This window comes from Streptopelia decaocto, assembly GCF_964273445.1.
Source record: "Streptopelia decaocto genome assembly, chromosome: 3".
NCBI lineage: Eukaryota > Metazoa > Chordata > Aves > Columbiformes > Columbidae > Streptopelia > Streptopelia decaocto.
Window position 1 is genome coordinate 11,445,879 of NC_138656.1, and position 19,566 is coordinate 11,465,444.

A 19,566-nucleotide genomic window follows, 5' to 3' on the forward strand; every position below is an offset into this window, starting at 1 on the left:
TTAGATGTAGATTCTGTAAGACATGCCACACGGTAGAGTAGAGCCACAATAGATTTTTGTTATTAGCTCAAGGACATGGGTGTGAAGATTTTGATGAGATTTGTTAAATAAATTGCTTAGTGGTTGAGGGTTTTTAGGATGGTTGTTATCAGCAGTGAAAACAGGACTGATCATTTTGATGATTGTTGTGGTTGTGTTACTAATGTTGCCATGCATGATTTCTCTGCTGCAAAGGGCCCTGCAGCGGACAATGAGGGCAGCATTTTTAGCATAAATAAAAAAAGGGGGAATTGTGGGAAACTGCAGCGGGTCTGTGGAATCCTTGACAGAAAATATGGGAGTAGAGATCAGCCTTGAAGATATTAAGATTTACCCTTGAGAAAGATGGGAGTAAAGGAGTATCCGGAGGTATGGAGTTGTACCCGTGAGAAAGGAGAGATATACCCGTGAGAGAGAAGGGGATAGAAGAATAACATGGATGATAGCAAAATTAACCAATGAGATGTTAGTGCTGTAACTTGTAACCAATAGTGAAAAGACACATGAACTGGTAGAATTGTATAAAAATGCACTTGTAACAATAAATGGCACCTATTACTTTCATCTTGAAAGAATTTGGTCCATGTCGTTTGTCCGTCTCAACCGCGACAGTGAACATGTCATGTCCTCAGCTCACTGCCACATGTCATACCCTTGTCCCCTCTTTGCTCAAAATGGGGTCTCTCAAAGCGGGTACACATGCAATTTTTTGCTTGACAGCCCTCCAAGCATCATCATTACCATGAGGTGGGGCTCCTGTCTTTCATATCACAACACGTCTTCGTCCTATCTCAGGACCAGATTTAACCCTGATTTTTCAATGCAAATCCTCAAGAACAAGCAGTGAGATTTTACAGCAGGTAAAACAGTGCATAGCAGGGTTTTCTTTGCTGGCATGAAGAAACTAACTCTTTTAGGCAGTTTGGTCCAACACAGAGTCTGAAAACCCTTATTAGAGCAGCAAGGTCTGGGCACCCTTAAGAAGTGCCAGACTACCTGAGTGCCAATTCAACTTGCTCCTAGACTTTGGGCAGACACAGCACGTTTCATGTTCAAGATTAAAAACTTGAACCTACTCTTTATGCTTAGTTGAAGCTTATTATGGCAGTGGTAAAGACAAGAAGTGTTTTCTATAATTTTTTTCTGATCCTAGAAATATCACCAGATCCTTTATCTAAGTAAATAATGCAAATTTTATCAGGACTTTGATTTCTGATACTTCTGACATTTTCAGCTGTGCTTTATAGGTGATGTACAAAATAAATATACTTTAAACTTCCTTGTAAAGTTTGCATTGCTAACACAGTCTGGTATTCCTTCGTCGTGTTTTTTGAACGCCAGTCTCTCGGTTTGCCCGAGTTGCAAACAGCAGCATGGGTGCCACCTGGTGCCAGATAGGAGTATGAAGAGGCTTTCACTGGGTTTGCTTAAGGATTGCTCCAAAGCTTTCTGTCAAAGATTATTTGTATGCAAATGTTCTGGTTTGACTGAAAGGCGGTTAATTTTCTTCACGCTGTTAGAAAACTTTATTTTTTGTAGCTAGCATGGTCATTGTTTGGATTTAGTTTGAGAACATGAAGATAGCACCCCAGGACAGAGTTAATGTTTTTAATTGCTCTGGTCTGAGAGCCAAGGAAGCACATTCTGAGCTCTGCCCACAGGTGTGAGGCATCGAGGGAGGGGGACATAGATGGGGCAGAGCTTGACTGACATCCAGACTGATCAATAAGAATATTCCATCCCATTGGCATCATGTTTCATATTTCAGAAGAGCTGGGGTCTTCCGGTCAGGACGTTGGAGTCAGGAAAGAGATTTGTTAGGAGGATTTCTGTTTGGGAGTTTCTTTAGTTCGGCCTTTTGCCATCCTGCCATTTTGCAAAGGCCTCTGGGCCTTTCAGCTTTTTTCTCTCTTCTCTCTCTGGGATTGGCTGTTCGGGACGAGGTACTGCTTCCCGGGACTGGCTGCTCGGTGTGGACAGAATTCATGAGGAATTGCATTGAGTATCTTTTATTTTATATTCTATTTCCATTATATATATTATTGCTAGTAGCATAGTACTTCTTATTTTGTTATTTTATTAAACTGTTTTTTCTCAATTCACAAGTTTCTTCCTTTCTTTTTGATTCTCTCCCCTATTCAGAAGGAGGGGGGAGCGAGGAAGAGGGGGAACTGCATGAACAGCTATCGTGGCTATCTTGTTAGCTTGCAAACCACACATACCATTCCCCTACTCCAGGATTCCAGAGGAAGGCTTTTACAAGCATTTTACAAGCAAATGAGTTGTCAAAAAACCTAAGTATGAATTTAAATACTTTGGCCTGAAAACCTAGCTGCTTCATTTGCAGACCTTGAAATCTTCTGGAAATGGTGCCCTTCTCTGGTTTTCTTCCACATAAGACTGAATTTCCTTTTCCACCATCAAGTTTTGTTTTTCTCATGCTTCACCAGACCACCACCTACCCTCAAGTTTTGACCCTCTTTTTTCTCAGAGAAAGCCATGACCATCATCAACACAGCCTGGATGTAATCCAGCCTGGAGGCCATCCAATCACCTGATTCAGCTGACCTGCTGGGCAGGACAAGCACAACCCCAAATCTCCTTTCCTGCCTCCAAGAGAGCTGAGGAGAGAGGAGATGAGTTCCTGAGGTTTTGCAATGTCCACTTGTCCTGACTATGACTTTCTGGTGGTGAAGGCTGGCATCAGGCTGTTGACTTTTGAGAACCAAGGGGTGTTACAGCAATTCTCATTAATAAGCATAGCACTTAAGTATGCCAGGAAAGGCTGGTGCTGGATGAAAGACAGGTTATGGGATTGCTTCCTTCATTCGCCGTGTGTCCGTTTGGAAGACCCTCATGGCATTCTGGAGTCCAAACAGCAATGCTGGAGTTGCCAGGTCTGAAGAAGTCCAGTGACTGTGATAGGCAAATGCCGTCTCTCTATTGCAGCTCCCAATGGCTTGCGCCTGCCAGGGTAGAAGAAGTAATTCCCCGCTGCAGCCAAGTCCCCTGGCAGTTGCACATCCTCCTGAAATCTGGAGCCTTCAATGGGGCAGTTGATAGCTCTTCAGCACTTTTTGTGCCCCACTGTGCCTGTCCCCACGCACACACCTAGGGTGGTACCAAGGTGCTGACAGTCACATCCTCCCCTACCCTGGGGCAGGGTGACTTTACCTCCACTCAGCTGGTGGGGCAGGAGGGGTAGGACCCTCAGTCAGTTGACAGGGTCCTCAACAAAGGAGGTGCCCAGAGTAGCTGCAGAGCTTCTGGACTATGTTGTAATGCCCACAACCAGATCTGACCAAGCTACAAAACGGGGTCCCCCGCCGAAGACCTCCTTTGAGTGGTCTTCTCAGAGCAGCAGGTCTGTGAACTGGAGCCGTCCCCTCAGACTGCGATGCCATCTAAGGAGACTTCATGGGACTGAGAGTGCCTCATCTCCTCGTTTGGGTGAGTGGTTATTTACCAGACATATTCTTGAATGAGTCCTTGCCTAACCCAGGCAAGTGTGAGCCCATGCCTAACCCAGGCAAGTGATTATTTCTTGTGGGTATCCTGGAGTGAAAGGCCCCCAGTTTTGTTTCTTGTGAGTGTATGAATGCACGTTGTGGATCCTCATTATGCTGTCATACCCAAATAATCTCAACTGATATCTGAACCTGTATGTTATGTTGTTGGAGTGCTAACTCCTCGGATCAGCTGACTGAAGCCAGCTCAGCCGGAGCCGTGAGCGAAATCTCGAAGCTACAGAGGTAAGAGAAGATAAGGAGAGGGGTTTCTGGTCGCGTTTTCGATTCCGCTACCCCGGAGTCCCCGGCAGCCCTTGCGGAGCCGGCTGACGTGGCGCGGCCGTTACCACGGTGACGGGGGTCACACCCCCTCCTTCTTGCTTTGAAAAAGCCTCCGGGAGGGCAGCGACGCGTTGTTGCCCACCAGGCGCTGGGAGGTGAACGTGCTTGTGAGGCAGGTGAGCACTACCCACACCGTGCTGCAGCAGCGACTGGGGCTGCTCGTGCAGTAGGGTTCAGAGGTGCTGTCACTCCTTGCTGTTAGACCTCTCACTTGTTGCTGGTGACGCAGACTGGGGTGTGGCAGGGCAAGTAGACTGGACACAACTAGCTCTTGTAGGTGAGTTTGTCCGGGGTTTCATTTTGTTTTCTTGTCCCCAATTTAACTAAGGGTAGTAATGGTTTCTAGAAAAATGAAAGCTGTTGCTGCCATTAATACAAGGAGTATGTCTACACAGACACTACCTGCCAAGAAGGATGCAGCCTCCCAGGCTTCTGGCTGTGCAGAGTGTCTGTGCCTGTCATTAGTACCAGAGAATGGTATGGGAGGCACCTGTGTACGATGTGACCAGGTCAATGACTTACTGTGCCTAGTGGCAGAGCTTAAGGAAGAGGTGGAGAGACTAAGGAGCATTAGGGAGAGTGAAGAAGAAATTGACTGGTGGGGTCAAACTCTTTTGACTCCTAAGGGTGTGCAACAGGAGATGGCAAAGCCTTGTCCCTCCTGCCATAAGGCAGATAGAGCAGAACTAATTGATGGGGGGGAATGGAAACAGGTCCCTGATTGGAGAGGTAAAAGAACCCTCTCTCGAACCCCATCACCTCCCTTGGTGCCCTTAACAAATAGATATGAGGCCCTGGACCCTGAAAATCAGGCAGAGGACAGCCAAGAAGATTCACCTGGAGAGCCCCCTGGATGGACCTCATCTACAGAAAGGATTACAACTGCAGCTGTAAGAAGAAAAAAAAAAAAAGAAGAGTGGTAGTAGTCGTCGACTCCCTTCTGAGGGGAACAGAGGGCCCTATATGTCGCCCAGACCCATCCCACAGGCAGGTCTGCTGCCTTCCTGGGGCCAGGGTGAGGGACATTAATAGAAGACTTCCAGAGCTAATTCAGCCCTCAGACTACTATCCCCTGTTAGTAGTCCAAGCTGGCAGCGAGGACATCAACAGAAGAAGTACCAAGATAATTAAAAAAGACTTTAAAGCACCGGGTCGGTCAGTTCATGGGATGGGAGCGCAAGTGATATTTGCCTCAGTTCCTGTGCTATCTGGGATGGATGAGGAGCTAAATAAAGAGAAGAGTAGAAAAGCCCATCTCATCAACAGGTGGCTTAAGGATTGGTGTCACGGTCAAAATTTTGGGTTATTTGCCCATGGGGCAAACTCCATGGTACCTAGTCTCCTCAAATCAGATGGGCTTCATCCTTCTAGGGAGAGCAAGAGGACTATAGCCCATAAGTTGGCAGGGCTGATCAGGAGGGCTTTAAACTAGGTTTGAAGGGGGAAGGGATTGAAACTGGGCTCTCCAAAGATCAGCCTAAGGATGGAAAGCCCGAATTAAGAGTGAAATCAGCAGCCCACTTGAAGTGCATGTACACTAATGCACGCAGTATGGGCAACAAACAAGAGGAGCTGGAAGCCATCATGCAGCAGGAAAGCTATGACATAGTTGCCATCACAGAAACATGGTGGGATGACTCATATGACTGGAGTGCTGCTATGTGTGGCTACAAGCTCTTCAGAAAAGACAGGGAGGGTAGGAGAGGTGGAGTGGCTTTATATGTTAGAGAGTCTCTTGACTCTGTTAAACTTGAGGTCAGCAGTGACAAGGTTGAGTGCCTGTGGACCAAAATCAGGGGGAAGTCCAACAAGGCTGACATCCTCGTGGGTGTCTGTTATAGACCGCCCGACCAGGATGATGAAGGAGATGAATTATTCTACAAGCAGCTGGCAGATGTCTCAAAACCGACGGCCCTTGTTCTTGTGGGTGACTTTAACCTGCTGGATATCTGCTGGGAGCTCAATACTGCGCAGAAGAGGCAGTCTAGGAGTTTCCTAGAGTGTATAGAGGATAATTTCCTTCATCAGCTGGTAAATGAGCCTACCAGGGGTAAGGCCCCACTAGACCTACTGTTTACAAACAGAGAAGGGCTGGTGGGAGATGCAGTGGTTGGAGGCCGCCTGGGGCATAGCGACCATGAAATAATAGAATTTTCAATACTCAGAGATGCAGGGAGAACCATTAACAAAACCTCTACGCCGGACTTCCGGAGGGCAGATTTTTGCCTATTCAGAAGTGTAGTTCAGAGCATACCCTGGGAAACAATGCTTAAAAACAAGGGGGCCCAGGAGGGCTGGACATGCTTCAAGCAGGAGGTTTTGAGTGCACAGGAACAGGCTATACCAGTGTGCCGAAAGTCTAGCCGACAGGGAAGACAACCAGCTTGGCTAAAGAGGGGGATTCTGAATGAGATCAGAAATAAAAAGAGACTTTACCGACTGTGGAAAAAAGGGCTGGCTACTTATGAAGAATTTTTGGAAATAGCTAGATCGTGCAGAAAAAAAATCAGGGAAACAAAAGTGCAATTTGAAGTTAATTTGGCCAATTCTGTCAGGGACAATAAAAAGCCCTTCTTCAAATATGTTAATAACAAAAGGAGGGGCAAGGAAAACCTCCATTCTCTGTTGGACTTTGAGGGAAATATAGTTAACAAAGATGAGGAGAGAGCTGAGGTACTTAATACCTACTTTGCCTCAGTTTTTACCAGTAAGACAGGTGTCCCTCAGGACAACTCATCTCTGAAGGTGGTTGACAGAGATAGGAAGCCAAATAGGCCCCTTGTATTCCAGGAGGAAATAGTTGGTGACTTACTGAGCCATCTGGATCCTCACAAGTCTATGGGACCAGACGGGATCCATCCTAGGGTGATGAGGGAGCTAGCAGAAGAGCTCGCCAAACCACTCTCCATCATCTTCCAACAGTCATGGCTCACTGGGGAGGTCCCATATGATTGGAAATTGGCGAATGTTACCCCAGTCCACAAAAAGGGCTGGAAAGCTGACCCTGGCAACTACAGGCCTGTCAGCCTCACCTCGGTGCCTGGTAGGGTTATGGAGCAGATCATCCTGAATGCAATCACACAGCACCTTCAGGATGGATGAGGGATCAGACCCAGCCAGCATGGGTTTAGGAGAGGCAGGTCCTGTCTGACCAACCTGATCTCCTTTTATGATCAGGTGACTCACCTGGTGGATGAGGGGAAAGCTGTAGATGTGGTTTATCTAGACTTCAGCAAAGCCTTTGTCACTGTCTCCCATAATAGACTCCTGCAAAAGCTGGTAGCCCATGGCTTGGACAAGTGTACTCTATGCTGGGTTAAGAACTGGCTGGAGGGCCGGGCCCAGAGAGTGCTGGTGAATGGTGCTGCATCTAGCTGGCAGCCAGTCACTAGTGGTGTTCCCCAGGGGTCAGTGTTGGGTCCAGTCCTGTTTAACATCTTTATTGATGATTTAGACGAGGGGATTGAGACCATCATCAGCAAATTTGCTGATGACACCAAGTTGGGAGGGAGTGTCGACCTGCTGGAAGGCAGGAGGGCTCTGCAGGGGGATCTGGATAGACTGGAAAAATGGGCTGATTCCAGTGGGATGAAGTTCAATAAGGCCAAGTGCCGGGTGCTGCACTTTGGTCACAACAACCCCCTGCAGCGCTCCAGGCTGGGCGCAGAGTGGCTGGAGAGCAGTCAGACAGAAAGGGACCTGGGGGTGCTAATTGACAGGAAGCTCAACATGAGCCAACAGTGTGCCCAGGTGGCCAAGAAGGCCAACGGTATCCTGTCCTGTATCAAAAATAGCGTGGTCAGCAGGACAAGGGAAGTGATCCTTCCCCTCTACTCTGCATTGGTGAGGCCACAGCTGGAGTATTGTGTTCAGTTCTGGGCCCCTCCATTCAGGAAAGACATTGAAGTGCTGGAGCGGGTCCAGAGAAGAGCAACATGACTGGTGAAGGGACTTGAACATAAGACCTATGGGGAGAGGCTGAGGGAGCTGGAGTTGTTTAGTCTGGAGAAGAGGAGGCTTAGAGGTGACCTCATCACTCTCTATAACTACCTGAAGGGAAATTATAGCCAGGTGGGGATTGGTCTCTTCTCCCAGGCAGTCAGCAATAGGACAAGGGGGCATGGGCTTAAACTCTGCCATGGGAAATTTAGGCTGGATATTAGAAAGAAATTCTTTACAGAGAGAGTGATCGGGCATTGGAGTGGCCTGCCCAGGGAGGTGGTGGACTCGCCGTCCCTGGAGGTTTTTAAACTGAGATTGGACATGGCACTTAGTGCCATGATCTAGTAAACGGACTAGAGTTGGACCAAGGGTTGGACTTCATGATCTCTGAGGTCTTTTCCAACCCAGTCGATTTTGTGATTCTGTATAAACCCTATTTCTAGTTGTTTTATTGGCTACACTTTTCCGGCTAGAATAAAGTCTGTTTTGGAACTTGTTGTCCACCTAAAATTGACTTTTGGGGTGCCTCCATGACAGCCTTCCAGTCTGGCAACCTTCCAGTCAACCTCACTGCCCTGCAAGAGATTTTAGCAGCTAACAGGCTCACCTGATGAACAGCTGCAGCCCTAGGCATAAATTAAGGGTCTTTTGTGCTGATATCATGACAGGCACTGAAGAACCAAGCCAGTAGTGGTTTTAGTAGATGGCGAGTTTGGCTGCAGGTATCTGTTGTGATCAGAGCTGTAGCAAAAAAAAAAAAAAAAAAAAATCACAAACAAAGCCAAAAAACCCCATGTCCTACATATTTCTACTCCTATTCTTACTGATACCAGCAGTTATTTATTTGCCTCATCTTTGAATTCTGCCAATATATACAAGGCTTACTCAATGTGGTGTGCAAGCCCTAGAAGTGCCAGCATAAAGCTGAGCACAGAAGAGGTGTTTGCAGGATGGGGACCTTTGACTGGAAGCTCTCAGACACAGGATTTTTGTCCCTGCTGGGTTAAAGTACACCTGGCATCCTAGCAAGCCCGGCTGTTTTTTCCACATCCATCTCTGTCTCACTGGGGACAGACCGAAGCCTCAGCCTTCAGGTGAAGCCATCTTGGTTAGAGCTGGGATGCCACCAGGCAGGCTAATCCCAGCTGCAGCCTCCACATCACAGCAGCTCTCCATGGGCTCATTTTGCATTTACTCTCTGGTGTGACAGCCTGGAGACCACCCATCCTGTACCACTGGGGAGAGAGAAAATATCAGGGGATTTATCTGCATGTGCCCCTCTCTGGGGCACAGATACTCTATGGGCATGCACACTGATGCCCTCTGACCACTTTGCTTTGCCTTTCTATCTTTTCTATCAAAGCAAGTATTTGACATGAGATATGTTTCCTAATTGCTCATCCTGTTATTTTTCCCCTAGTGACCTAAAAAGGAGAATAAGAAGATGGTGAAATCCATGACTGTCACTTCACTATCACTGTTCTACTCCTAACCGTACTTTCCAGCGGTCTTTCCCACATGATGTGTACACAGCTGATATCTGGCCCCACAAAGAAAGGCAAGGCCAGACAAAAATGTCATTATAGAACCAGGTATACATTGGGCTGTATTAGAAATCTTCCCAAGTTACAATTAACCCAGATTTTAATAAAATCTCTTGATCATTTTCAGCCATATTTGGGTATGCAGATGAAGTTGGACATGTTCCCAGGTGGCTGTTCCAGTGGGTTTGTGGCTCCATTCAGCTCTGTCTGCAGAGGAGAAGGCTCAGAGGGAGGTTTAAAGCAGGGATGAAATAAAGTTTAAATGCAGGTATCACTTTAACTCAGTGGCACAGATCAGCATGGGCCTGGGGTCCAAAGCAATTGGAACCAGAGTGAGTTTGAAGGAGCAGAGTAGTCAAGCTAATCAGGGACATAAATCTTTGCCAGATCTGCTCACATCTCGCCACACCTGAAGTAAAGGTCTAAACAGTGTGAAAAATACAGATTTGCTGCACTTCCATTGTGAATGTGTAATAAATGACCAGTAAGTGATAAAGGAGAAAAACAATACTTAGAAATATCCAGATAACTAAAGTGCTTTCAGACAGATGTAAAGAGACTAAAATCCATCCCTAACATTATAGCACTGTCTTGCAAACATTTAACTCAGGAGATTGCAAATATTTTCCTCAAATTGACTGCAAGGTTTGCATTTGCTGTATGTAGTACAAACAACACTTAAAAGTGTTCAAAAAATCATGAGTAAAAATGCCTTTCTCCTCCAGGAATGTTTCAAGATGCATTATATACGTTCATTACAAGCATGTAGAAGACCAGTGTGCAGCTGAGGACAGATACAGCACCTCAGTCTACACTGGTTGTGCTATGTGCTTTGTTCCAGAAAGTCCTTGCTGATGAACCTCTCCATCATGCTGGTTCCCTTGTGGGCAGCACTTGGGGTTGCCCACCTTGACAGGGGACTGAAGGCTTCAGCACTAAACTCTTCCATCCTCTCCAGCTTGGTACTGATACCCTGGGTGTAGTGTCCACATGTGGCAGAGGCTCACTGATGGGCAGACTGTTGCGTAGTAGAAACAACTGAGAAAGTTAGGAAGCCTCCAGCTCTCCCTTGACTTCCACTTCAGCTCATCAAGTGGTATTGCCTTCTCCTTTCAATTAAATTTAAAGAGACACAAGTTGCAACGTAAATGTGATTGTATGAAAAACTGCTTTCCCAGGAGATCCCTGGAGATCTTCCAAACTGGCCTGGACAAGTCCCTGTCCTAAATCTGAAGTTAGGCCTGCTGACAAGACAAGGCCCTCTCCAGCCGGTGGCCAGTATCTCAGTAATCAAGCAAGGTGGATGCAGTGGTTGTAGTAAGGTTCAATCTAGAGGTCAAGTCAACAGGCAAGTTTGTGGTGGTGATGAGGTAGGTGTGAAGTCAAGCCAGGTAGTCAATCTACAGACCAGGATCAGGTCCAGTGAGGGTAGCCTGGCTCAGACACTGTCCAGTGATTCCCAGCTAAGCCCATACTGGCAAGACAGCTTCAAGCTCAAGCCAAGAAGCTTCACCAGCCCTCTGAAAAAGAGGTTTGAAGGGCACCGAGGGGGTCTTTGCAGGGGAAGACAGCTTCTCCACCTTCTCCTTTTGTTTGCCTGCTTCCCTCAAGCCCTTTCTAAGCCAGCACCAGGAGCCAGTCCTTGGGGATACAAGTGATGGAGACTTGACTTGAAGCACAGAGAGCTCATGCGGCAACTGTCAATCAACTGTGGAACAGACCTAGAATCACAGGGGCCTGGGCGTGAGGATGCAACTGTTTGTGAAAGGTTGTGTTATACCCTGGGACCTGTGGGATGAGCTGCTGCAGGGCTGGAGACTCCCTGGAGTCTGCGCAGGATGCTTCCACTGAGTAAGCCCTCAATGCAGGGCATGCAAGGCCACCTCCAGTCAGTGGAGGAACATCACAGGGGCCTGGTAGCCCTGTTCTCCCTGCTCTGAGTGGCTGGGCTGGCCATGGTTGTGACAGATCTGCCTTTGCACAGGCACATCTGCAGGGATGTCAATCTTCGTAACATATCCCCCTCATTACCACCCTGGCCACAAGGGACTGTTTTGTGAGGGGGAAAAGTCCTGGCTGGGAGGTACAAGGGATTGGGGAGCACTACAGCCCTTTGGAAGCTGTTGTGACATCCCACATATGAAATCAGATGGGAACCTCCAGCTAGGGATCAAAACCAGGTTGGGTCACTCTGGTGGGGACAGGGATCAGGCATGGGTGTGTTGCAAATTCATGGAAAGGATCTGGGAGCAGTGTTCCTTGCAGTGTGTTGCATGAACATCTACAGGGCATGGGCCAGTGCACATCCACAGTTTGGGCACAGGCAAGAGGTACAGCTGGGGATATGCGCAATTTGCAGTGCTCACCTGGGACAAAAGGGAACAAGAAACCACAACCATGCACACTGCACAGAACATCTGTTGGATCCACGTGCTTATCAGTGCTCTGAATACAATGTGAGTAGTGGTGAGCTAGAGCATGGAGAATGGAACATCCCTGAAGCAGGGGTGCAGCTGTGTTACTCTGGTGGAGTAACAGGGGAGTGACTGCCCAAGGACAGGTGCATTGCTCAGCTGCGTGTAGGGAGAGGCTTACTTGTGTGAGCCATTTCTGTGTGGTGCAGATTTGGCAGCACTGGTGCTACACCCAGCTATGGGCTGCTGGGCTTCTTCCCAGCCCTGGCAGGGCAGGACCTGGCCCTGTGCAGATGCAGACAGTTCTGGTCCTTGTGCTGCAGTGTCTGGCCCAGTGCTGGTGGTGCTGGTCCCAGTCCCTGTACAGTGTCCAGCCCAGATTATGGTGGTGCTGGAACTGGCAGTCCAGTGTATTTCACCAGTCTCCTACTGGTGGTGCTAGACCTGGTGCTGACCTCAGAGCATTGGAGTAAAAAACCCCAGGCCAGCATTGCTGCGGCTGACTCCACTGTCACATCAGGGCAGTGCCAGCCTCACACTGGTGATGCTGCCAGTCCCAGAGCAATGCAATGCCCAGCCCCAAGCAGATGTGCTGCCTCTGGCCTTGGTCCCAAGATTGTAGTGACCAGCTCCATGCTGAAGGTGCTGGTGATGGTCCAACGACCAGTGGGACAGTCCTGGTGAGACAGTACCAGGACCAGTGTACCAGTCCTGGTCAAAGTGCAGCACCTGGCCCTGTGAAGGCAAGTGCCAGCGATGGTCCCAGTCCTCAGGCCGTGCAGGACCCTACCGCATACTAGTGATGCCAGTGCTGATCCCAGCAGCCCAGAGACGAGCCTTCCACTACCCTCGTCCTGTCGATGCCCGTGATCGTGTGTGCCGTGCTGGCGCCGGTCCCAGGGCGGGGCAGTCCCGTGACACCCCTGCCCCTAGCGCGCTGCCGTGCCGTGCACAGCCTCACGCCGTTGCGATGCCCAGCATCCCAGGTCTCGGCATGCTGCAGTGCCCAGACCCGTGCGCCGACAGCCCGGTGCCCAGTGCCGTTGGCGATGCGGCGCCCAGCCCCACGCCAAGGCCGGTTGCAGGTGGCGGGGAGGCGGGCCAGGGGCGGGCCCGGCCGGGCAGGGGCGGCCCGCGGGTGATGTCAGGCTGATGCTGTCGGTGCGGCGCGCGGTGCATTGTGGGCGAATCCCGCCGGCCGCCGCGGCTCCGAGGGGGAGAATGCGCCCGGGGCCGGCCGGCCCCATAGCCGCAGCCGCAGCGTGCCAGGCCCGCGGCACCGAGCCCGACGAGCCGCACTGAGGGATGCGGGGCATGCGCTGCACACGCCGGCCGCAGCGGGAGGCGCCGGCGGCGGCGGGGCCAGGTGAGCCGGGCCCGCCCGGGCCGCGGCGGCTGTTGCGGTCACTGGCAGGGGAGGGGGCGCCCCGCGGGCGGCTGGAGGGATGTGGGGTCGCGGTCTGCATCGAGCCGGGCCGCGTCGGCCCGCTCCGCGGCTCCGCGCAGGGCACTGTGGGAACTGTAGTTCAACCCTCCGCCCGGTGCCGGCTGCGGAAGGGGAAGGGTCCCGCGTGGAGGACTCGGGTTACCAGCATGCCCGAGGGGCTGGGCGATCGCGACGCGGAGTGACGGGCGGGCACCGCCAATGAGAAGGCGGTCCGGGGTGGGGCGAACCATCTGCCGAGAGGGGCGGTGGGGGATGGGGGGTGGCGTGCCGGCAGCTGCAGTGCAGGGGCGGACGCGGCCACCTCCCCGGCGGGGGGAGGCGGGGCGGCCCGAGGTGAGGGGCAGGGCGTTGGGGGGACCGGGGGCCTGGCAGCGGCTCCTCGCGCTCCGCCGCCTCCCGCTCGAGCTGGCTGCGGGCCGGCGGCTGCCAGGGCTCAGGGCGAGGCGCGGGGGTGCTCGCGAGGGAGGGACGGGCGGTGGCCTCGCCGGGGCGCGGGCAACGGCAGTGCCGTGTGTGGCCGCAGGCGGACTGAGCGGGGGTGCCCTGTCCCCGCGCGCCTTGAAAGGCTCCGCCGAGGAGGGAACAGGCCCACCGGGTGGTGCCAGGTGGCTCCGTCGCCCGCCCGCCCCCCAGTGTTGGGGTAGGGGCTGAGGTGTTTAGGCAGCCAGCTGGGCTGATGCCTGGGAGGATGTATGAGCGAAACGTCTGGAGGATGTCATCGAGGCCAGGCTGCTGACATAAGCATCTTTCCAGGTGTCAGTACGTACCAGTTCAACCCAGGGCTAGAAAGCCAGCCTGTTTTGTAGAGGCTTTTGGGGAGGGAGTGTTTTCATTCTGCTATTTTGTGATGACTTCTTGGTCACAAAGTAATTAAATAGTTTGGGTTGGAAGGGACCTTCAAAGGTGATCTAGTCCACCCACCTGCAATGAGCAGGGACATCTTCAACTAGATCAGGTTGCTCAGAGCCCTGTCCAGCCTGGCCTGGGATGGGGCATCTACCACCTCTCTGGGCAACCTGTGCCAGTGTTCCACCACCCTCAGAGTTAAAAAATTTCTTCTTCATGTCTAGCCTGAATCTCCCCTCCTTTAGTTTAAAACCATCATCCCTTGTCCTATAGCAGCAGGCCCTGCTAAAAAGTGTGCCCTTATCTTTCTTATAGGCCACTTTTAAGTATTGAAAGGCCGCAATAAGGTGCATGGGTTTGAGGCAGGAGGCTCATTAGCTTTTGCAGGGTGAGAAGTTTTACTCCTGTGTGTGTTGCCATGTCGTCTGCAGCTTTTTAGCTTGAAATCCTCTGCCATTGTGTCTTTATTGCTTGCAGTTTCCAAGTCTGCACTGGTGAACGTGACTGTAGTCATTATGCTTTCCCTGCACACAGGGAGAGGACGTATCTAGTAACCTGAGTCTGACCCACTGAGAGCTTTCAAGATGAGCACCATGACCTTGAAGTGCATCTTGTGTTTAACAAGGAACCAGTATGCTTTATGAAGCACTGGAGTGATGCTACCACTCCATCAGTGTTGCTGAAATACTTGCATGCCAAATCCATGAACCCGTGTGGTTTTTTTGGGGGTGGGATTTTCAGTACCTGTTGGTGTCACATTTCTGACCAGTCCAAATCAGCTATATATTAAAATTTTTCTTCTATATTTTTGAATTTCCTTAGACTTGCAAGGAGGAACTATAGACAATTTGATTGACAGAAGGAAAGGCTTCCAAATTTTACCATTGCACATGAATTTCTTCGTATTCCTTGTACTGTCACTGAAAATGCTACATTTTAGCAACGTACTTCTTAGTGAGTCACAAAATAAATTTTCAGCCCCAGAACTTTGTATGAGTGAAATTTAACCTCATGTTGTGTGTGAGATAGGGTGTGCTAATGCTCTCTCAACACTAATGCTTACAGATGCTGTGCCTATACAGGTGCTATGACTAAAGGACAGTGTGCAGCAGTACTGTCTTACTAGTGGTTATTCACCACATTTCAATGTATCAGCCTGTTTTGAGACTATGTCTCAGTGTAAGAGGGGCAGGTTAGGAATTATGTGTTAATGTTTTGGCTTTGTGTGCCAGTGATCATCCAGCTCATAACAAGCATTGTCATGCTGATGTATGTGGGATCAGAATCTTTTGACATGCAATGCTCATGAATGGTGTATGTGGTGTCCACTGCTGTTACTTTTGTGTTCTGTGTGCTTTTGCATGCCTTATGATAATATCCTTCCTTCAGGAATGGGCGAAGTTCCCGTTCTCTGACTGTCAAAGAAAAACAGTGCAAGTATCTTTCCCTTGCAGGGAATCAGGATCAGTCTTGGGAATACCTGATTAATCTTTTTTTTTTTTTCCTTGGAATAGTCAGCAAGAAGGAAGTTGGATCCTCATCAGTACTCTTCGTCCTCCTGTAAGGAGCATCTCTGGTGTTAGGAAACCTATTTCACTAGCTTCCATGATTGATGCTAATGAAATGGCTCTCATGGCTTATGGGTGGATTTCCTCTCCTTTCCCTTCCCTCTGCACCCCAGTGTCTGGTGGTGAAGGCAGGTCTGTCACTACACTGCAACAAGAAGCGTAGACCTCTCTTCCAATGGAAGTGCTTGGTACTCATTTTTTTTTTTTCCAAAGCAGGAGTGGTCAAACAGATCCAGGAAGATTAGAATTCCTCTTTCTACTTTATCTTTAGTGCTGGGTTCACTTCATTCTGTTTCTTGCCCTCTCTTACAGAAAAATTGCCACATGGCTTTATAGCTTATTGGGTAGCCCACTGCTCTTTTGTGCGTCTTGCTATGGGCTCACCTCTTCAATTGTGTCCTGTCATTTTTGGCCTTATTTGTGTATGTACCAATGTGCAGGGTCCAGATAAACCCTATAGGAATGGCTCCCTAGTCTGGGAAGGTCCTAGATTGGATTAATTTGCCAGAGCTCCATAATGACCTTCCAGTAACATTGATTCACTTTGAAAACAGAGCAGAAGACAGAAACCAGAGCCTTATAGAGGGATATGCCTCAAAGGCTTTGTAAACTGTTCCCTCATTTTTAAGAGTTTGTTGGCTTTGTTGGTTTCTCCTTCTTTGAACATTGCAAGGCACAGCCCAATATTTGCTGGGGTGACTGTGGAAGCATTTACTTAAAGGGTGTTTAAACTCTGCTAGTTTACTGAATAAGATACAGAATGGGCACGTCTAGTGCTTCCCTCCCCTTCTTGCCTAAAAAATAACTAAAAAGTGGGTATTCCACTGAAACATCCTAAAATCCACTTAAATGTCATTGTCCAATTGGAATAAATGTTAAGATTGCTTTGGGAGAGAGGAATGGGGAAGGCTACCTATGAGGCCTCCCTCCCTAGGGCCGAGGAAGAATGGGAGAATCTGTTGGACATTTGTTTAAGCCTTAGGAAGGAGAGGTGGGAGGTGAAAGAGATAATGAGACAAGGGAGTCCCTATTTGGGTTCAGATGCGTATCAGAGTCTCACTAGTTACAAACTGGACAAAGACAGTCCTCCATGTCATGCAGGACCACTTCTTCGCTACTGAAGAGCTGTTTACATGGGAAAGGGTCTTTTTGGTAGTTGAGAAGGAAGATGTTGACAGCGTGATGGACTATTGATGTAATGGAATAAGATGTGCTTGGAAACCTATTCCTTTTGGTGTCAAGCCATGTCATCTTTAATTTGGTGATCAATATGAAAGGAACAAACTGCAGATCGTAGGTTGAATGCAGCTCTATAGGTGCAACAGGGAACAGAGGGAATGCTTGTGGGTGCATTCTCTTCAGAAAAATGGGGCAGCCCAGCCTTAAACAGTTTTGGTGTCAGCCTTGACAGATGGATGTGTCCGCCTGACAGTCAATGCTAGGAGGCTCAGCGTCAGCCTGGAGGCTGTGTGTATATGAAACTTTGGTGGCCTACCGATCAGATATGAAATGACTGAGAAAGGGAAAAGGAGAAGTTAATGTCTAGTGACAAGGTTTTGATTACAGGATTATAAACCCAGCTGCTCAGGCCAAAACCTCGTATTGCTCCAGCCCTTTTTCTACCAGTGACCAAGAGATGATGCTTAAGGAAAGGCTGAGAGGACACATATAACATGCTTGCCCTAGTTATACCCTTCTTGGTGTTGCAGTCTGCACATTTTCAGTCTTTTTATTTGTTAGCCTGAATAATTTTTTATGTACACAAGGTGTGTCATTCCGTCGGTTAACAGCTCTCTGTTGTGAAACCTAGCTATGCATTCCTCTGTGTCTTCCTCTCTTTTAGACAGTTATTGGTTTTAGAGAAACTTCATTTTTTCCTGGGACATCTTCATTTTTAAGGCCTTTGGTCTGATACCATACCAGAAGATTTTGGGCTATCCAGAGACATTATTATTAGAGAGATGGCCCTATCTGTTGTGCTTGTTGAGTCTTCCTAAAAGGACCTAGCTTTTCCTAATAGGTCTAGAAATTGTGACTTCTCCTCCCGCCTGCCAGTTAGTTTTATTTTTCATTTTCAGTTTTCTGAATGTGTCTGGTGTGGAAGTAAGACTCTTTGATTTTCCAGATTCTCTGCAGAGGTCTTTAGAATAAAAAACAACAAAAAATCTTTGGCATCTTCTTTCTTATCTTTTCTCTATTCAGTTTTTCTATTTTTTGTCTGTCCGTCGTCCAGCAGATTGGCTGCCTGGCCTCTGGTCAGGTATGTGTAGAAAAGATGTAGTTTTTATTTGTAGAAGTTTGCTACATCTCTTTAAAATCATTAAAAATTATCATTTTTAACTTGGAAGAATTTGTGCTGCTTTCTTCTTTTGCACACGTATTCTATTTTAAAAGATTTTTTGATTGTACAATTGGTCAATTAGAATTAAAATGAAGCAATGTAAAGGACCAAGCAGAAGTTGTACTAGCCAAAGGCTTTGTGGTTTGTTTTTTGTTGTGTTTTGTTTTGTTTTGTTTTTTTTTTAAGGTGCTGTATTTCAGTTCTTTCACAATGAAGTTGAGTTATAAAGTTACTGTTTAATACCTTGGAGACATGTCCTGATCTCCATGAGGAAACCAAAGTTCCTCATTGCTGCCTGTTTCCTAAAGGCACAGCCCATCTCTTCTCCCATGGCAAATCACCATTCCTGCTTTATTCTGGACCAATGGGGTAGTTTTACTACTACATTTTTCCATTTAGGCTTGATACAGTTCCTTTATCGATATATATATATATATCTCCTTTAAGTATTATTTTTTCTTTAGTATGTAGTACTTTAGTATGTAGTAAGAGAGGTGGAGGTTTGCCTTTATATGTTAGAGAGTCTCTTGACTCTGTTAAACTTGAGGTCAGCAGTGACAAGGTTGAGTGCCTGTGGACCAAAATCAGGGGGAAGTCCAACAAGGCTGACATCCTCGTGGGTGTCTGTTATAGACCGCCCGACCAGGATGATGAAGGAGATGAATTATTCTACAAGCAGCTGGCAGATGTCTCAAAACCGACGGCCCTTGTTCTTGTGGGTGACTTTAACCTGCTGGATATCTGCTGGGAGCTCAATACTGCGCAGAAGAGGCAGTCTAGGAGTTTCCTAGAGTGTATAGAGGACAATTTCCTTCATCAGCTGGTAAATGAGCCTACCAGGGGTAAGGCCCCACTAGACCTACTGTTTACAAACAGAGAAGGGCTGGTGGGAGATGCAGTGGTTGGAGGCCGCCTGGGGCATAGCGACCATGAAATAATAGAATTTTCAATACTCAGAGATGCAGGGAGAACCATTAACAAAACCTCTACGCCGGACTTCCGGAGGGCAGATTTTTGCCTATTCAGAAGTCTAGTTCAGAGCATACCCTGGGAAACAATGCTTAAAAACAAGGGGGCCCAGGAGGGCTGGACATGCTTCAAGCAGGAGGTTTTGAGTGCACAGGAACAGGCTATACCAGTGTGCCGAAAGTCTAGCCGGCAGGGAAGACAACCAGCTTGGCTAAAGAGGGGGATTCTGAATGAGATCAGAAATAAAAAGAGACTTTACCGACTGTGGAAAAAAGGGCTGGCTACTTATGAAGAATTTTTGGAAATAGCTAGATCGTGCAGAAAAAAAATCAGGGAAACAAAAGTGCAATTTGAAGTTAATTTGGCCAATTCTGTCAGGGACAATAAAAAGCCCTTCTTCAAATATGTTAATAACAAAAGGAGGGGCAAGGAAAACCTCCATTCTCTGTTGGACTTTGAGGGAAATATAGTTAACAAAGATGAGGAGAGAGCTGAGGTACTTAATACCTACTTTGCCTCAGTTTTTACCAGTAAGACAGGTGTCCCTCAGGACAACTCATCTCTGAAGGTGGTTGACAGAGATAGGAAGCCAAATAGGCCCCTTG

General features: G+C 48.4%; 1 protein-coding gene across 1 annotated transcript in view; it reads left to right on the top strand.

Annotated features, from left to right (window-relative positions):
- Nucleotides 1-13,012: 13,012 nt before the first annotated feature.
- TTBK1 (tau tubulin kinase 1) overlaps nt 13,013-19,566 on the top strand; it is a gene marked incomplete at its 3' end in the record, with an annotated part of 122,999 nt that continues 116,445 nt past the window's right edge. Inside the window, exon 1 of the mRNA XM_082048885.1 lies at nt 13,013-13,156. The remainder of the gene's footprint in view (nt 13,157-19,566) is intronic.